Source organism: Passer domesticus, chromosome 5 (genome assembly GCF_036417665.1).
Source record: "Passer domesticus isolate bPasDom1 chromosome 5, bPasDom1.hap1, whole genome shotgun sequence".
NCBI classification, from domain to species: Eukaryota; Metazoa; Chordata; class Aves; order Passeriformes; family Passeridae; genus Passer; species Passer domesticus.
The window spans coordinates 42,262,097-42,279,664 of NC_087478.1; the positions used below are offsets into that span (position 1 = coordinate 42,262,097).

General features: G+C 39.2%; 1 protein-coding gene and 1 long non-coding RNA gene across 4 annotated transcripts in view; one reads left to right on the plus strand and one right to left on the minus strand.

The window, feature by feature from the left end:
• PLEKHG7 (pleckstrin homology and RhoGEF domain containing G7) overlaps nt 1-17,568 on the plus strand; it is a 202,455-nt gene that overhangs the window by 149,735 nt on the left and 35,152 nt on the right. The window lies entirely within an intron of this gene.
• Nucleotides 1-17,568, minus strand: part of LOC135300351 (uncharacterized) — a 139,600-nt gene that overhangs the window by 118,149 nt on the left and 3,883 nt on the right. Inside the window, exon 1 of one of the 3 annotated variants that reach the window (XR_010362239.1) lies at nt 15,465-15,634. The exons of the other annotated variants lie outside the window; for them this stretch is intronic. This is a non-coding gene — a long non-coding RNA (uncharacterized LOC135300351). Of the gene's footprint in view, nt 1-15,464; nt 15,635-17,568 lie in introns of those variants that run through there. 3 annotated transcript variants of the gene reach the window in all.

Sequence of the window (17,568 nt, forward strand, 5' to 3'; positions counted from 1 at the left end):
GGGCAGAGAGACAGACACCAAAGTGCATGGCCACAGTCAATACCTGGGTTCTGTTCACCAGGCAGTGGAAAAACACTACAAAGGCTTGGCAGTGAAAAGATGTGAAAGCTGGGAGTGAGGTAAATGTGCTCTTTCTGCTAATGGATCAGCAGGGGATCTGCAGTGAGGTGTTTTTACCTCTGCTTTGCCTCTGATGAAATCACAGCTGGGGAAGCAATATTCTCACTGATTCATAAGCTGCAGATACTGTGGAAATAGAGATTTACTTCTATCACTCAAGTATTTATTAAGTTAATAAGTTTTTGAAGGCAGTATAATAACAATGAGAGTTTATCTTTCTGAGGTAGCTCTCTTCTTTTTAATTTCCAACAAAGGAGTGCCTTTTCTGTTTATCTTCATTCCAGCTCCAAGCACTCTCTTTAGTATAAAAGAAAAATTTCCTTACTAAGCCTGCAGGAACCCAGGAATGTCTGCACAAGTATTTGTAATGAATTCTATTATTTTGGCTATTGGTAAGTTGGATACTGACAGTATAAGCTCAATCACCCAAACTCAAATGATGCCAGAGTAGTCTAGACTACTGAAAAGTACACAAGGAGGAACAAAGTAATCTTTTCTGTTCACTTCTGGAAAATGTGATCTTCAAGTTTGTCTTTTGTTTATCCAGAGACCAGGTAAAACATAAATTCAATAATTTCACTTAGATATATTAGATTTGCTATGCATACTGAGCTAATGTTATAAAATTTTCTTGATTTTTTGACAAGGTTACTTTATTTCATTTGGTCCTTAATTTGGACAATAAGAATTTATTTCACTGCTGAAGATCTGCTTCTTAGGAGGTATGAGCTCCCAATAATTGAATGGAGATCAACATTTCCTCCAGACTTCTGAAATCAGGGTTTTAGGTTCAGAGTATTCATTTATTCCTTGAATATTACCCAATTTCAATTCACAGTTCATATAATTTCTCTTTTTTCAGTATTTCCGGCTACTGTGCTGCACAACCTGTAATCCAGTTTAAAGTCTTCTTTCTTTGGGTTTCAAACTACTGTTTCAATACATCCCTCTATCACTAGAATGCATTGCTGTTTTTGCCCTATTTTTATTTTCTCCTTATACCAGTAAAATAACTGTTAATTTATAATGAACACATGTTCAAATTACATTATTAATAGTTATTATTTATTAATTATCAGTGTTAGCTGGCTGGTATTTGTCACAGTTGAAAGAATAAATATAGGTTATCCAACTACACTACTAAAAAAGGGAAAAGGAGGGAATAGTGACATCAAAATCAAAAAATATTATGTAAACTTCATTTGTAGATGCAGTCGTCTCTGCCAATATTTATCTCCATCACTGTTTATAATGGAATTAATAGGTTCAAGTGAATGAACACTATTTCAAGATAAAATAATTAAATAGTACAGTGAAGGGGAAGATGAATAGTACTTCAGGACTTATCTTGAACTCTGATTCTTAAAAATGCTGCGTAAAGCTCTGGAAATCCTGCTGTAGGTAACAACAGGAGCAGAGGACTGGATAGTGTTCTACATTCCCTCCTGTGAGAGTGTTGTATGGACTCATGCAAGGAGAGGGAGACAGCCATTGCCCCATCACCATATTTATAAACCTCCCCAAACAGACCAGGATTTGTGAGTGACTACAGGTGAACACAGCAATTCAAATCATGAGGTCATGTACATATGGTTCAAGATGACAGCCATGACTTTTATTCTGTTAATTCATTTTTTGGATTTGCTTAATAGTGCTAATTGTTAGATTTATGAGGGCTATTTGATTACAGCCTCTGGACCCTGCCATGCTGAGCTTGATTTTATCAAGCAGGGAAAAAAAATCAGGCACATAAAGAAAATCAGATGATAGATGCAAAATTATTTCTGATTAATACAGTTGTTTCCCATTTGTGAGAGTTTTCTCAGTTTGGAAAAAAAGGATAAGCAGTGAGAGAATTTTCAGTAGTCTGGGATACATAATAGCATTATAAACTTTATGCCGCCTTTCCGAAAATTTCTGAAAGAGTGCCCACACTCTCCCAGATTTTTGATTCTCCTTTTTCTGACTCAGATGCCTCCATGTGAACCTCCTTTTGTCCCTGTGCCCCCCCTGAGCTGGCAGAAGCTCAGTTCCCTCAGGTCAGGAAAAGAAGAACAGTCTGTCATTACTGGATGTGAGCGTAAGCATTCATTTCCTCACCCAGCAAAGCACCACACTGCTGCCAGCTAACTCTACATCTTCCAGTATTTTGTGATCTCCTCTCAATCTTCCATTGGCTCCCTTCAAACCTTTTCACAACTCCTTACCGACAGTAACCAGAGCTGGAAAAAGGTGGCTGTGAGGTGAGTGTGAGAAGAAAGGTGCACAGATATAATGGTGAAGAATGTTTGTGACTTGGCAGAAGAGACCAAGTTCCAGGCACAGGTGGCAGCACAAATGAACGGGTTCACAGGTGCCAGCAGCTCCCCACGAGGAGCATCCGGCACACGCGGCACCGCCAGGCATCGCCACAGCCTGGGGCTCAGGACTACAAGAAATAGAGTGACTGATTTCAGAGAAAGGCTGTGCTTTTACAGAGCAATCAGGAGGTCTAGAGCGAGTTGATAAGAAGCTCAGATTTGTCAAGAGACTAACACCTGAGAAAATGAATTAAAACCATTCCTCAGTACACTGGAAAACTGGACATCTTACTCATCAACCTTATTCTGTTTTATTCTTTGGTCTTCTGTCTCTGAGACAGCACTTACCATGGGATCTCATTACCAATAACTAAAATAAAATATTAAACATATACTGCCTTTCTCATGTGGTAAGGCTTCAACAAGGTCGTAATAACATATTATTGCCAGGCAGTTTTCACAAGACCTATTAAACAGGTCAGTCTATGAGTTGAAAACAAGCTATTTATTTAAGGTTTTCTGTTTGCACTGAGTGCCTTTTCACCTCATTATATGGCTGTGTTTCTGACCCTGGTTTGGAGTTTTATAGAGAGCAGCATGGGCTCAAAGGCAAATAAAACAATGACTGCTTTGGTACACTCCCATGTAAAGAGTTCTTTTGTTAGGAGGCAGCTACTAAAACTTGACAATCTTTATCACATGAAAGTAAGCATATGGAAAGACAGAAAAATGTAAAAGCTAAAGAAAAGTGACTCTTGTGCCCAATGTTTTTCCTAACTCACACATTTTTAGTGGAGAAAAAGAAGGAAGCAGCAGTCTCAGACAACGTGAACCAGGCTTTTGAACAGATGTGTTTCATAAACTGAAAGAAATGGCGCAACATTTTCCTAGTGTTGGACCAAGGGCTCTGATCCAACAGACACAGGGCTTTTTCCATTCAGCAGGTAGGGAGGGAGTGCTTATTACACACGTCATCTTTTACCACGAAATATATGTATTCTGAATTAGTAGGTAAGAGAGAACTTTCAGAGAGTACCTTTGAAGAGACATACCTGAAGTTTGAGAATATTTGCCAAGACACTTTCTAATGTATGGAGCTGAACCTTTAGACATAGCAAAGATACTCTTTCAAATTGGCATATTTTCTGCTCATTTCCTCTGCTTTGCAACTGAAGTACTTTTCTCTTGCATGGTGCTGTGACATCACCTCTGCTTCTGACAGGTTCTTGAATTTTGAAACTAGTCAGTATCTGGTCACTGAATCCGTTTTTGTTTTGGTTGTTGTTGCTCTTTTGAGTGCTGGGAGGACTGTTACAGGAAAAATTAACTCTAGGAGATTTTACATCTGGAGAAAGCAAATTTCCAAAACTACATATGACTGCAGTAATAGGTCATATGCACAAGTGTTGTACTTTAAGGTTTTTAATTGAGCCATTAGAAATTGCAGCTTTTAGTGATGACTGTGCTGTAATGAGAAGAAGGCTTTGTAATCCTTGAGAGAAAAAGCAATATAATGTCATTTCATATATTTTTCATCCTTTAATCATCACCCTATTTTCACTGGGTCTGAGGGTTATTGTCTCTGCTTATGATGTGATGAGCTCAGATGAAGACAGACTGGGTGCCTCACTGAAGGGCACAGAGCAGTGGGAAAGTCACAACTACAGACCACTGGGTACTTATGATGTACCTCCTATGGCACGTACTTGCTGCCACTGACCAGCTTTTGTTCTTCACCAGAGATTCTGTGTTTGAGGAGGCATCCTATACAGAAAAAAATTTGGCAGCATGAAATACTGCTCACTTTTCTGTGCATGATGAATAAAAACATGTGTGTGATATGAACAACAAGAGGTATGCCAATACATAGACTAAACTGAAAGGGTAATTGCAAATTTAGTTCTGTTGGCTCATCCTCTTTTGTGAAATTCATGTAAAGTGCCATAGCTGAAATCATTATTTGTTTCTTATTTATTTTGAATTCTTACGAGCAGGCTAGAATAGGGAACTTTGGCCCTGAAACTTCAGCCCCAGTGAGCTGATTGCCAGATCACTGCAGCCTTTGTGTCAAAACAGCTGACCCAGAGGAAGTCAAAGTGGTGACACTTTTAATAGCAAAGCATTCCCCTGGGGAGGAGACAGGGCACACCTGCAATTATTCTGTGGCCATGACACAGGACACTGCACAAACACGAGGAATTTGAATGCTGAGTTTCACGTAACCACAGCTACTGAATCCCACGTCTCTCAGGAACAAGAGGTCTTTGGCAATCAGGAGATCTAAAGTGATGCAGCACAGCAGTGGTCAGGAAAGGTTATTCAGGCCACTGTAGATCACAGCAGAGAAATATCTTTGAGTTACTGGAAGAATGGTAATGTTCTTAGCAAATCCACCTGCCACTTCTCATAATTTCTTCTGAAGCTAAAGCTAGACTCTCCTCAGCTGAAGGTACCTTGTTTTTGGGTCGGCATGTATGGGCCAAAGGAACTGGCAGAGAGGAGGAGATGGTAAAGAAACATGACTGGAGACAGAGGAGGAAGCAAAAAGCAAATTGAGATGAGACAGAGCATACTGCAACAGGGAAGGAAGAGGCCTGGTAGGTGACAAAGCAGAGAGTCAAAAATGAAAGATAGCTGCCTGTCTAACAGCTTGCTGCTGCCATGGGTGGGGCTCTGCCTCCCAGACCTCCACTTTGGGTAGCACTTCATCTTTTCAGTGTGCTGTGGAACTCACGACTGTCCCAGTGAGGTAGTTCAGCTCACTAAACCATGATAAAACCAGCCTTTCTTCTTTCACAGTTGTTTCCCTTATTCACCTTCCTCCCCCAGAGAATTAATTTCTCAGCTGTACCACCAGGCTCAGACAGGGCAAGAAGATTTCACAGGAGCTGTGGTTCAGAGTAGTGGATGCAGCTCTGTTGTCTTCCTGAGCACATGGATGCATTCAGTCCCTTCCTGAAGTTTCACATGGAGCACAGCAATCCCATCTTCAGGCAGCTGGAGATGTGTTTGCCTGCACCTTGAATCTCTGTAGAATTCCCATTCAAACTGAAGGAAAGACAGTAGTTGTTCCTGGCCTAAAGTCTCAAAGAAACTCTTAGGAATGCAGTATTGCATTTAATGGATATTTCTTTATTAAGTCTCATGACTCCAAGAGTCTGCATCAGTCTGTTTGATGCTGCCATTGCTGCAACTTAGAGATGCCTAAAGAAAATTCAGTCACAGATTTTAAGATTATACTTAATCCTTTCAATCAGAACATGCTGGACAACAATGTTATTTAACAGAAGAATGCTGTTTAGTAGAAAGTGCTATTGTTAAATTATATGTGGATACATCCCTCAAAGCTGTTAGTACAAGGTTCTTTTCAGGTTCTGACCTCACAAGCATTTTGACCTAATCCTCCAAGCATTAACCAGCTTTTGCAACTACAGACCAATGTTTCTGTGGCAGAGTTGACACATACAAGTATATTCCAGCTGCAGAGAGACTGGTAAGCAAATCACATTGAAATTCTTCAAGGGAGAAATTAGAGGCAATCTTGCCATAACACATGAGTAACCGTACGAGGCAGAGATTTCCAATAGTTGGTCCTTTGTGCCCACAGTTGCACAGCAAGATTCAGTGCCTGAATCTTTGAATCTTTAGCCTGGAAGCTGAAGCTAGAGAATGCCTGTCACTCCCTTCTCCTGCCACAGCAGCCCATGAGGACTGTGTTTGCAGGAGTCCCCACTGTACCATACCCAGAGCACCAAAGAGTGGGGGAAAGACAGGGAAGCTCAGGAGCAGAAACACCTTTTCCCAGCCTGTCAACCCAGATGTACAAGCTAGAGACTACAATAACAATATTTTCTAAAACCTGGTGGGTCTCTTCTGTGGATCTGGAACCCACAGTTTACTGTTCACATCACCAGTATAAGGTAAGAGGAGATTTGCTGCTTATAGGTCCAGAAGACCCCACTTCTGCATAGTGAAAGATGTAGGCTACTGGGCAATATACCCCTGAAATCACATTCATTAAGACTTTCAAACTTGCACTTTAAATCTGGCATAGATACATTAAAAACAAACAGAAAGTGTATCAAATAAGTATTTTTAACTAAGTAGTATCACTTCCCTAGGGAAGGCTTTTGACATTCCTTCCAGCCAAGAAAGAGGTGAACTTTTGAACTGGGGCATCAAATTATTCAGAGGATTGTCAACAAGACTACTCATTCATGTTGCCTGATGAAGCTTACTACAGGCAAGTTTTGTTGCAGTGACCCATTATGAGTAATCACAAGGACTCATATGGTGTTTCTGTGGTCTCTCTAGTGCCAGTAATAACTGCAATTTCTGTGTGCTACAGCTACTGGAGCCTCAATAATATAAAAAGAACTTTGATGCTTTAGAAAACTTAAAATTTCTGCTTTGGCCAGCTTTTTAATGTTTTTTTTTTAATCACTGTAAAAGAGCCAGAATTAAAGGTAGAGTTTTGGAACAGCAGTAGCAGGGGAGACAAGGACCCATGCTACTTTGTTCTCTGGAATGGATGTACAATCCACGTGTACCTGGAAAATTACCAGTTTGAGTGGGTGTGGTTCTTTAGGATGCCTTAGTACTTTCCCTCTGTTTTCTTGGTTTATTTAAAACCACAACTTTCAACTTATGGGTATGACCTTTATACAAAGCCAACAAAAACTCTTTAACAATGTTGCATTACAAAAGAGCAAACTTCATGACTTCGGCCTAGTAAAAAAAAGAGAACCAAAAATTGTATGGGGCCACTGGCCCATACAAGTGGACAGAAAACAAATCTATGGCAGTCAATAATTTCTGGTGAAGGACCCAAATATGGAAAAATGCTTACCCTAATGAGCTGCTTAATGAAGTAGATCATAGACTGATTTGTTTGGTAGAAAAGAAATCTTAGCCCCAGATCTGGGCATCTCATATAAAATATTGGTTCCCATATAAAATATCAGTTGTGCTGAATCTCCACTTTTGTGTATAGCAATTTCTGATTTCTAGGCTAGAGCTCTTGGTGCCAGTCCAGGGGCCAAACAAGGGATAGAGAGGGTGGAAGTGTCACCATTTCACATTCTACACTTTTGAGTCTCCGAGAATCTGTTCTGAACTGGGTATTTGCTAGACAGCACTACCGACACACTTGTACAAGAATAATTCTGCATTTAGGAATAAAAACAAAGATTTCCTAGAATAAGACACAATCTAATCTTAAAAGTGTTTATTTTTAAAATCAAAGAAATAGGAGTCCAATTCTCATACTTTATATGCCCAGACACCAATGAAAAGGTACAAAATAGCACTCTGTGCTGATCTAAGATTTTTCTACTAAGAAATCAGAAAGAATTTATTTAATTTACTTTGCTGCTCACAAAATACTTAGGATAAAGACCACAGGGAAAATTAGTCCAGCCTTCAGGGATGAGTAATGAGCTTATGAACAACTGATGATATAAGAGGAGCATGCATTCATAATATGCTAAATTTTTACAATTCACTTACAAAGTCTCTTTTGTAATCCTGGATTTATTAAATACCAGGATCTGCACTGCTCCAAAATCTGTCTTTCTCCATTTACTTAGGCTATATTTGACATCTTAACCTACTGTAAGAAGAAAAAACTCATCACAATCTCTTCAATTTTCATTTAGGATACACTTAAAAATTTTGTTCTTTTGTCTGCATGAAGGCATGGATAACCTCTGACTAAAGTTTGAATCTGCAACACCTGGGTCCTTTTTGTAATACAGAATTGTAAATCAGAGTAGTTACAATTTCCCAAAAAGCACCATTATCCCACTATTCAGCTGCTTGTTGCTCACAATTCTGCCTTCTGAGAGAGAAGTCTTTCCTCTTTGTACAAGAAAAGAATGTCACAGTAAATATAACAGGAATACTTTAGTCCAGACTTTATACCACATAAGCTATTTAATTGGATACTCAGAAAAGAAAGAGGTATAATTTTTATATGGTCCCAGAAATTACTAGTATTTAAGACACAAAGCTTTTCAGACTGGTTTGCCTTAAAACTGCACAGCAAGTCTTAACTACAGATGCTCGAGTCCTGACCCAGCTAAAAGCACTGGCTGCTGTACCAGTTTTAATAGGATTGGGAAAAGAGCTGGAAATCACGTGTTTGTATAAAAAAAGATAGGACTGTATGTATTAATTAGAAGCAGAAAGAAAAAGAACACTTCACTGACAAGATGCCCTTGTTTATGCAGACAACCTTACTTGCTTTCCAATTCATCAAATAATTGGAATTTATCAAAGAATTTAACCATGAAGTTATAGTGCTTCTGAGCAGAGATCATGTGGTTTCTCATGTGCATACAAAGCATGGCTCATGCCAGAGAACTGTCCAGTGAGTGGGGGAGCCAAAGGCAGAGAAGCTGGCTGTTGTCTGTGTGCACATGGCCAGCAAGGCTAGAACAGCACGGCCAGTCCCTTCAGACAGCCTGTCCTAGCATCTCACCCCTGTTCCTTGTACAAAAAGCCTTCAAGGAAAGGGTCATTCTCAGTGCTGTCCACACCCACAAACAGATGTAAAAAAGGAAAGCTAATACAGCAATTGGCCATGATAAACTCTCAAGAGAGATTTTGTAACCCACAATTAGCCAGGATAATCCCAGCCACGTAGTTTGTCTCCCATGAAAACTGTTTGACCTCAGATTTCTTTCTTGGAGCATGCTACTATTTTTTTTTCCATGTCCCTCCCTTGGGCATTCAATGCAATAACTCTGTTTACTAGAGCTTCAGCCATTCCAATATAATATGAGGGTGTGAAAAATGCATTGTTATATCAGGCTTACAAACTTAAATCAATGGCATGCTTGGTGACATATGATTAAAATAGCGGTAATATAAAAACTTCAAAGGAATGTTATCAGATACTTAGAAAGACCTGAGTAGCCAGGGATTTTCAGAGAAGATTCCTTAACAGTGGAGTCTCTGTTTTGTATTTAGAAGAGTCACATTTTGAGCAGTATCAGTTTTGTTGAACTTCCATCCAAGGAAACCACAGACATATACTGAAGCAGAAGTCCCTATTCTATGCAAATAATTATAACTTCGCAGCAAAGCATTGCAGCATTTTTTCATCTTTAGTCCTATAAACAGACACCCATATACCAGCACAGCAAATAATAACAACATTTTAACACTTCTTTATGCATAATCATGAAACTCACACAAAACATTTAGCTAACAGTTCTTGGACAACAGCAGAATCCTGAGAAGACTCCCAGAATCCCTATGACCCTCAATTTTATTATCTCGAGTAGTCGTACGTAGCCAAAGAATAAGATAAGTTTTACAGCACACCATTTTATTACACCAAACCCTGCAGTCATGCATAAATCACACACTGAGAATAGTGCAAACACCACATTAAAGGTGCTGTAGAAGGGTTATTCTTCATTATGAGAGCCATTAGCATAAAATCACGATTATATACTAGGGAATTTTCTTCCTGAAAACTGCATTATTTTTTTAGTCTCAAAGTCCATAATTCATCTCCAGAGAGCAAGTATTCAAGGGCAAAACTGTAAGGGGTAAACAGAAGAAGAAGTAGGCCTACACTGTTATTTAATAATATTTATATTAGTATTTAGCATATATATTATTTATAGTATATATATAGTATTATATAAATATAGTATTATAGTATATACTAGTATACATAGTATATAATATTAGTATTATATAATATATATAGCATTATAGTATATAATAGTATAGATATAGTATAGTATTATATATAATATATAGTATTATAGTATATAATACTATATTATAGCATATAACATAGTATTATATAGTATATATAGTATTTATAATAGTATTTATTACTTCATGACATCAGAAAGCTAATAGATTTTTGATAGCTACTAAAGGATGCATATTCCAAGTGGTGTGTGAGTGATTCACATGCACAGGAGTTCACAGTATCAACATGGGATTGGCTTTTAGAAGATATAAGTGAATCATTCTGATGCAAAACAAACTAATATGATCTCTGCCAGGCAGTTCTTGGAAAATAAACCACACGTGCACAACTTGTGAAAGGAGGAGGCAGAGTTTCCATTCAATCAGCTTGTCTGAAACATCTATGATTTCTGTTTTGTTCTCAACAAATGTTCTAGTGTGTACAGAGGCTAGAGACAAACCCAGTGGCCACTGGGAGGTTGGGGTCATGCTGCCAGAGCTCCATCTCTGGAGATGCAAACATCTAGTCAAAAACATAATGCACAAATGCTTCATAGTATTCTGGGAAGCTGGGAGTAATACAGACCTAAAATGCCAGAACTTGTCCCACAAGGATGAATTTTAATCATATTAGCAGATCCAGTATCCCAGCCATGCTTTGAATCTGCTTTGAGCCTGCTGGAACACGACTAGCAGTAATAAAAGAAACAGCAGCCACATTTGCAACCTGCTGCTCTGCACTCAGGATTGTCAGCATATGACCTACACCCAACCAAAGCAAGGAAAAACCTCTCTTAATATTGCCAGTGGAACACTCTGGCACATTGCTCTTTTTTTCTCCCTCTCACTTCATTTTGAAAATGAGTTCATCACTGCAGCCACTACTCAATACAACAATACTGGAGTGTTTTCCAGACAACCAAGAACTGAGGTAGAAAGCTTTGTCCCTTCCAACTTGTAGAATCTCAACCAATATTGGGTTATTTTTAAGTTACAGGTTGAAAAACATACTAATTTCCACCTTTGCAGTAGCAGCCTTTATTTAAGGTGTAAATTTTAAGAAAACAATAACAACAGAGAGTTAAAAAGAGAGCTGTATAACATTTTGTGAAACTGTCCACAGTATGGTACAATACAGCTTACTATAATGCAACAAATCAGTTGGGATCTTATCTGGAGCATCTGCTTTATCTGTGCACCTTTTAAATCGTTGTTATTACACCCTCTTTTGCTTTCAATGCTCATTCATCAGGAGGGCTTTTGTTATCTGAAGGCTAAGCAAACAGGAGGGAAAACAAGCAAGCCAAGCTATTGTATGACACCGGACAATGTCTTACTGCCACCTTGTGTTGAGCGAAAAGCATGAATAGCTCATATCTCACAGATATTTAAACAGCAACAACATAAAACATTGTACAGAAAATAAGCAAGGACAAAAACTTTCAGGAAGATGTGTGTGAGTATTTGAATACATATGTAATATTTTACAAATGGTTTAAGAGTTCACAAGGAGAAGCCAATGAGTATTTTCATTTCAAATTTTTCCTCGCCAGCTAGCAGGAAATTTTACACTTATGCTATGAAAAATGTGATTTCTTGAGAAGCTAGAGAGATTTTTATCCTACTCTTGGGCTACTAATCAAACATTGCAAGCGCCTTTTAAACACATCCAAGCAATAAAAAACTCCTAGTACTGTAGCTTCTTACAGTTTAGAATAAATCCACCTGCTGCAACAACTTTCCCACCTACTGAATAAATCTTATACAATGTCAGGATTGGTCTTGTGCTTGAACAATGTACAAAATCAGTGCTTAGAGAAAATCTGTCCTCTGGTGGCTCCACAGACATTAGCTTTCCTTGTGAAGCAATCACTGCACAGCAGCACACACACAAGCAAGATAAGAGATGGCAAACTCCTGCAGCAAATATTTGACCTTGCAGAATGATATTAAATGAAAATAGTTAATTAGGATATATTACAGATGCTACCATTACAAAATGTTTGCTCTCTATTCCTCATTACTAGATAATGTCCCTTCTCTGATGGCTCACTGAACAGCATTCTTTATATTTTAAACCTGTAGCTTTGAACTTTCAGTTTCTGCTCTGCAGATCTCTCAAAGTCCTGTGAACTACTTCCAAGGTGCCCACAAAACCAGATTTTTCTAAAGAGCATATTTCTAAGAAAGCATATACTTTTTGTAATTGACTGTATATTTAAAGTTTTCAAAAGGTTTTAGTTCTCCATGGACCAAAATTTATAGGTCCATAAACTGAAGGAGGTAGGAAAGCACTGAATTAAGGCTCAGATTTGATCTCAAAACTTTGGGCATCACTGAAATCGCAACATTTTTTTAGGACACCACATACTTTTACCTTCAGATCGGTTGAAAACAGTAAAATGATACTACCAGCTTAACTGCTTAGTGTAGTGTCAAGTTATAAACTCCTTGATTTTCAAGGTTTCAAGTTTTAAACTTCATTTTCAAGCTTGCCATTTTACCATGGCCATGGATTTCTTTAATGTAGTAGATAAGATGATGATCAGACAGTCTTCAGTAAATTAGGAATTACCCTGGGGTGATAATATTGATTGATGAGAAGCAGTTCCATTAATTCCATCATCATCAAACAGTTCATATGAGCATTATGAAATGGTGGTGGACTAAAGATGTGCCAGTTCCACCCAGCAAGTCAGTGTCTGCTGTCCCTGTATTCCCAGCACAAAAGAATGGAAGTTGTAGAGCTTCATCTAGTGTGATAAATGGATGAACCAGTTACTTTTACTCCTTGAGCATGATAAAGACTCTTTTCAGACATTTATGATGATTGCTACCCAAAGTGATAAAAATGAGCTAGATTAATGTGCTTGACAGAGGCATGATGCTTCTCTCAAGGCTCCACTGACTTCAGTCACAGCAGCCTGCCCTCAAGGCAGTATGTGCAGGGTTTGTCACAGTGCTGCTGCAGCAATTAAAACAAAATTTAAGTCAAGCAATAATAACTAAATATGTATAACATGAATTGCCACTTCAGTTTTGAGGTCTGTAATAACTTCCCACTAACACATTAACTCTTTGCTCATTATAAGAAACTTTTATCTTCTACTATTATATCTAACAAGGAAACTCTGTGCTTTAGGCAGTCATGGGAACATGTTAAGATTTCTGCTGGACAAGGAGAAGTTGGAAGGCAGCTCTCCTCTTACTCCTGCTGTATTTGTTACTGGCCTTTCCTTCCTTCATTTAGTTTAATTTCCTTTTTTTTATTGTTCCCCTCTGCTCTTTAGCCTCCCCTTTTTTTACAAAAATAAAAAGCAAGACATATGCCCTTTTAAACCCAAAAAGGGCTAGGATCACCTAAGTCTGATACCCCTCTTGTATATAAACAAGGAAGATAAGAGTCACAGAGAGATTATCAGACTTTGTTTCCCAGGACATCTCCCATTCTGTCACTCTTTAGGTCTCAGTTGATTTTGGGACTCCTAAATTTGTATTAAGGTAACATGTTAGTTTGAATCTGTCCTAGTCTGAAGAACCCACTCCATGTGTACATTCACAGAAATGCTCAATGGCCTCATTCTAGATCCTGAAAACAACTACTATGAGGTCAAGTACCAGGATGGCATTAGAGATGCATTCATTTAAATTCCTTAATTGTAAATGAGAGGTAATTGAGGTGGTCTCTTCAATGGCAGCACTACCAAACTAGCAGTGCTCATCCAGATACCACGCAGGACATGGGCATAATAAAACCTACTAAAAACAGTTGTTAAAACTGAAAATGCCCCTTTCATACTGCAGGGAGAAAACTCACCCACACCCACAGGTGAAATACCCATCAATATCAAAGTGGTGCAGTATGGATTTGGACTATAAATCCATGAGAAGTCTAACTGCTGTCATCTGATCCCAGCAAACCTTTGGCTGTGCCGCAGCCTTGAAGGTGCTCAGTTGGAAAAGCCTATCTGAAAAGTCTGGCATAGGAGCTGTGCCTTCGGATGTCTTTGAATCAGACTTGTTTGATGGCAGCCATGAGCATTACTTCTACTAGACTAGTATTTTATCCTACTTCTGCTGTAAATCCAAAAGATTAGAAGTCTGTAGGACAAGGGGGAATGGTTTAAAACTGAAAGACAGTAGGGTTAGGTTGGATACGAAGAAGAAATTTTTTAGTGTGAGGATGGTGAGGAACAGGTTGCCCAGAGAAGCTGTAAATGCCCAGTCCTGGGAGGATTCAAGGCCAGGCTGAGCAGCCTGATCTAGTAGAAGGTATCCCTGCCCATAGCAGGGGTTGGAACTAAATGATCTTTAAGGTCCCTGCCAGTTCAGACCATTGTATTATTCTATGATAAGTCATTCACTTAATTACAGGAATGATGTTCAGCTGCTTTTCCTTACAAGAGTTATAAATATTTCTTTGTTAAATTCTTAACGCTTTATTTAGGGTTTGGGACAGATATATCTCTATATTGTTTTACCTTGCCAGAGAAAAAGAAAACACAAGAGAAAATGCATGGTCACAGGGCAGCCCATTGTGCCTGTTTAGATTCACCCACACCATCATGGACAATGGCTGCTCAGCTGCCAGTATTAAACAATAAGCAAACATCAACAAACAAAAGTGTTTGACAATATATTTAACTACTATTGGATCAGCAGTTGGTTTCTTGTCTTATATAACACAGAGAAAGATCTTGTTCAGAAAGGACAGTCAGTATTTCAAGCAGAGGGGCTATGCAAGTACATCATTCATGAAAAGATTCCTGCATCTGGGACAGAAGATGAAAGGGAGCTAAACAGCCAGCAGGATGCAAAATGACAGCTGTTTAAACCACATTTCTAACTGCTGTGGTCAAGGTTTGATATCTCTGGGGAACAAGCAGGCTGTCATAGAAGGGAGGGACACAGAAAAACAAAGATCAGCATATTATTATTGCTATTGTGATCAGACTGTCTGTTCCTGTCCCATAACATCTAATTACTGACTGCCAGAGTTTACCCTGTTTACCCAGTCCAAACATCTGGTTATTCAGACTCTGTTTTTGTCTTTAAAGCTTTAGTGAATTTTAACATGTTTGAAAGAGCATTTCCCTCTGGCTTACCAAGATAAACCAAGGTATAAACAGTTCTCTTGGACCTGGTACATCTTCTGCTGAGTAGTGTGCCAAATTCCCCTGTCCTCCCAGGCAAATTACTTGCCTCCAGACCCCCTAACTACTGATTTGCTGAAAAAAAGTATCTGGTGAAGTAAATATCCTATGTCTTTTGAGAAGAAGCATTCCCTATTCTATCCAGGAACAAGAATAAAACTGCTAGAGAGCATCTTACCAGCAAATAGTGTGGGGAGGATTTGCAGCAATGAAGGATGGTACTTCTGGCTCTGATACTCCTCTGCATGCTGCCTCCATCCATGACAAATCAAGTCTCTCATCTGCACCATCCCATCTGTGAATGCTTCCAGCCCTTGACTGCATTTTCATACTGCTTGCATCAACCAGACCTCCACAAGTCTCTCTAGTGAGAGTAACTACAACCCACTCTCTCTAAATCTGTCTCTCTGACAGGAGGAAACTGGAAATACAGCTGGCAAACCAAGAAACTGAGATCAAAACCAGCCTTCTAGGAAAATGTAGAGTCCTATGTGGCAGTGGGAAAGGATGACAAGAAGGGACGTAGGGCACACTGACCCAACTCCACACTCCTGGAATTACCCCAGATATGCTTTACAAGTTCCCCATTTTCTCATGCAACTTTTTATTCTGAGCACACAGACTATCTCACAGACAGGCAAACTCTTTAATTTAGCACTGTGTACTGTCAGCAGCTAGAAGGCAGAAAACTTTAATTGGCACAATTATTTTATCCAAATTTCAGTGAGGTACCTCTACACTACTTCAGAAAGTTTCATTCAGTTGTTCATTCCTGTAAGTTTACACTGAAACCAATTACAAAAATGTAAAATCTGGCTGCAGTACCACATGAAAAATTGATGTTAAGCAATATATTGTTTGACAGGTGTTTGGTGAGAAGCCACTGGATGAAGCTATCCAGTTTTTTGCAGCTTACACAGAACTATCATATCACAAGAAAAGTGTTTCTTTACACAGCCCTGTAAGCCTGCTGCTATGTCCCCCCAGCCCTTGCTCCATCAAAGACATTCTGACAATAAGAAAATTCAGAAAAAAAAGAGATGAGTACATGGTTGAAGGATGGATTTTCCTGCAGACACGTTTTTCAGAACATGGATGATTACCACAGCTGCTGCTGCTAGGAGTTCCTGTCTCTCTTAGTTCCCAGTCTATCTGTAAGTGTTCTCTCCCCTGCCTTCTCAGCACAGCTGCCCTACAAAACAGCTCAGCCACCTACCCTCTCCCAGGAGCTGTTGCACACATGAGTTCTCTCTACTCCTCAAGAATGCTTCACTGCAGACCTAGCTATGAGGAACAAGGCCAAGGAGAGCAGAAAACAGAAAGACTGCCACCACTATGTCTTAGAAAGCCCCTGCCCCATGCCAGGGCTTATAACACACCATTAATCTCACACAAATCCCTGAAAATCCCATCCACTCTGATCTAACTAGAATGAAAAGAGAGAGAAACAGCACAACTGGGGTGGTGCTATGGACAGTTTCTAGGCTCCAAAAAGAATTTAGATTGTACAGATAGAAAGCAGAGCTAGAAATCACATTGCATACTGGGACACTAGAACTGTTGATTAAAACATAGCAGCTGTTCTTCTTCATTCTTTAGTCAGGAAAGAGTGTAAGGCTGCAAGTAAAGCAGACCTTTGTGTCTAGATCCAAAACTCATTTTAGAAATGAGGCATACCTGTCCCTTCACATGTAAATCCATAGGAAGAAGACAGTTATCCCTTCTGTGTCTGGAAGTTGTCTGACTTAATTTTCATTTTCCCTTTGTATATCCCTGAGATGATCCTTTGATCACCCAGAGAGCTGTCCTTTTCTGGAATTTTCTCTTCTCTTTTTTTTTCTCTTCCATACATAGGCACATGTACACTCAAAATGTTTCTGCTATAGTTACCCGAGTCTTGTAGCTCAGGTTATGGGAGGGCTTATCAAGAAATAGGAAAGATGAGAGATTCAGCTTAGGGGACCTTGTGCAGCCTGCCAAAAATGAATGTAACAGCAACAGACCAGCATAGCAAGAGGTGCCAACAATGGATGCAAGACTTGAGAGACTTGTCACAGGTGAACATTACCTGGAAATCTCAAGTGGTGCCAGCTGGAGGCCAGCTCTGAAATCTCAACTACTGGTCTCCATTTGAGGCAGGACTTCACAGTTCTATATAATATTTAACTTGGGTTTCATATTTCTAGGAAAAGCAAAATTGCAGTATCCAGACATCATTTTATATTCCTCCACATGAGCATTCAGTCTCTGTTCCACATATGAGACCCCCATTACAGACTTCT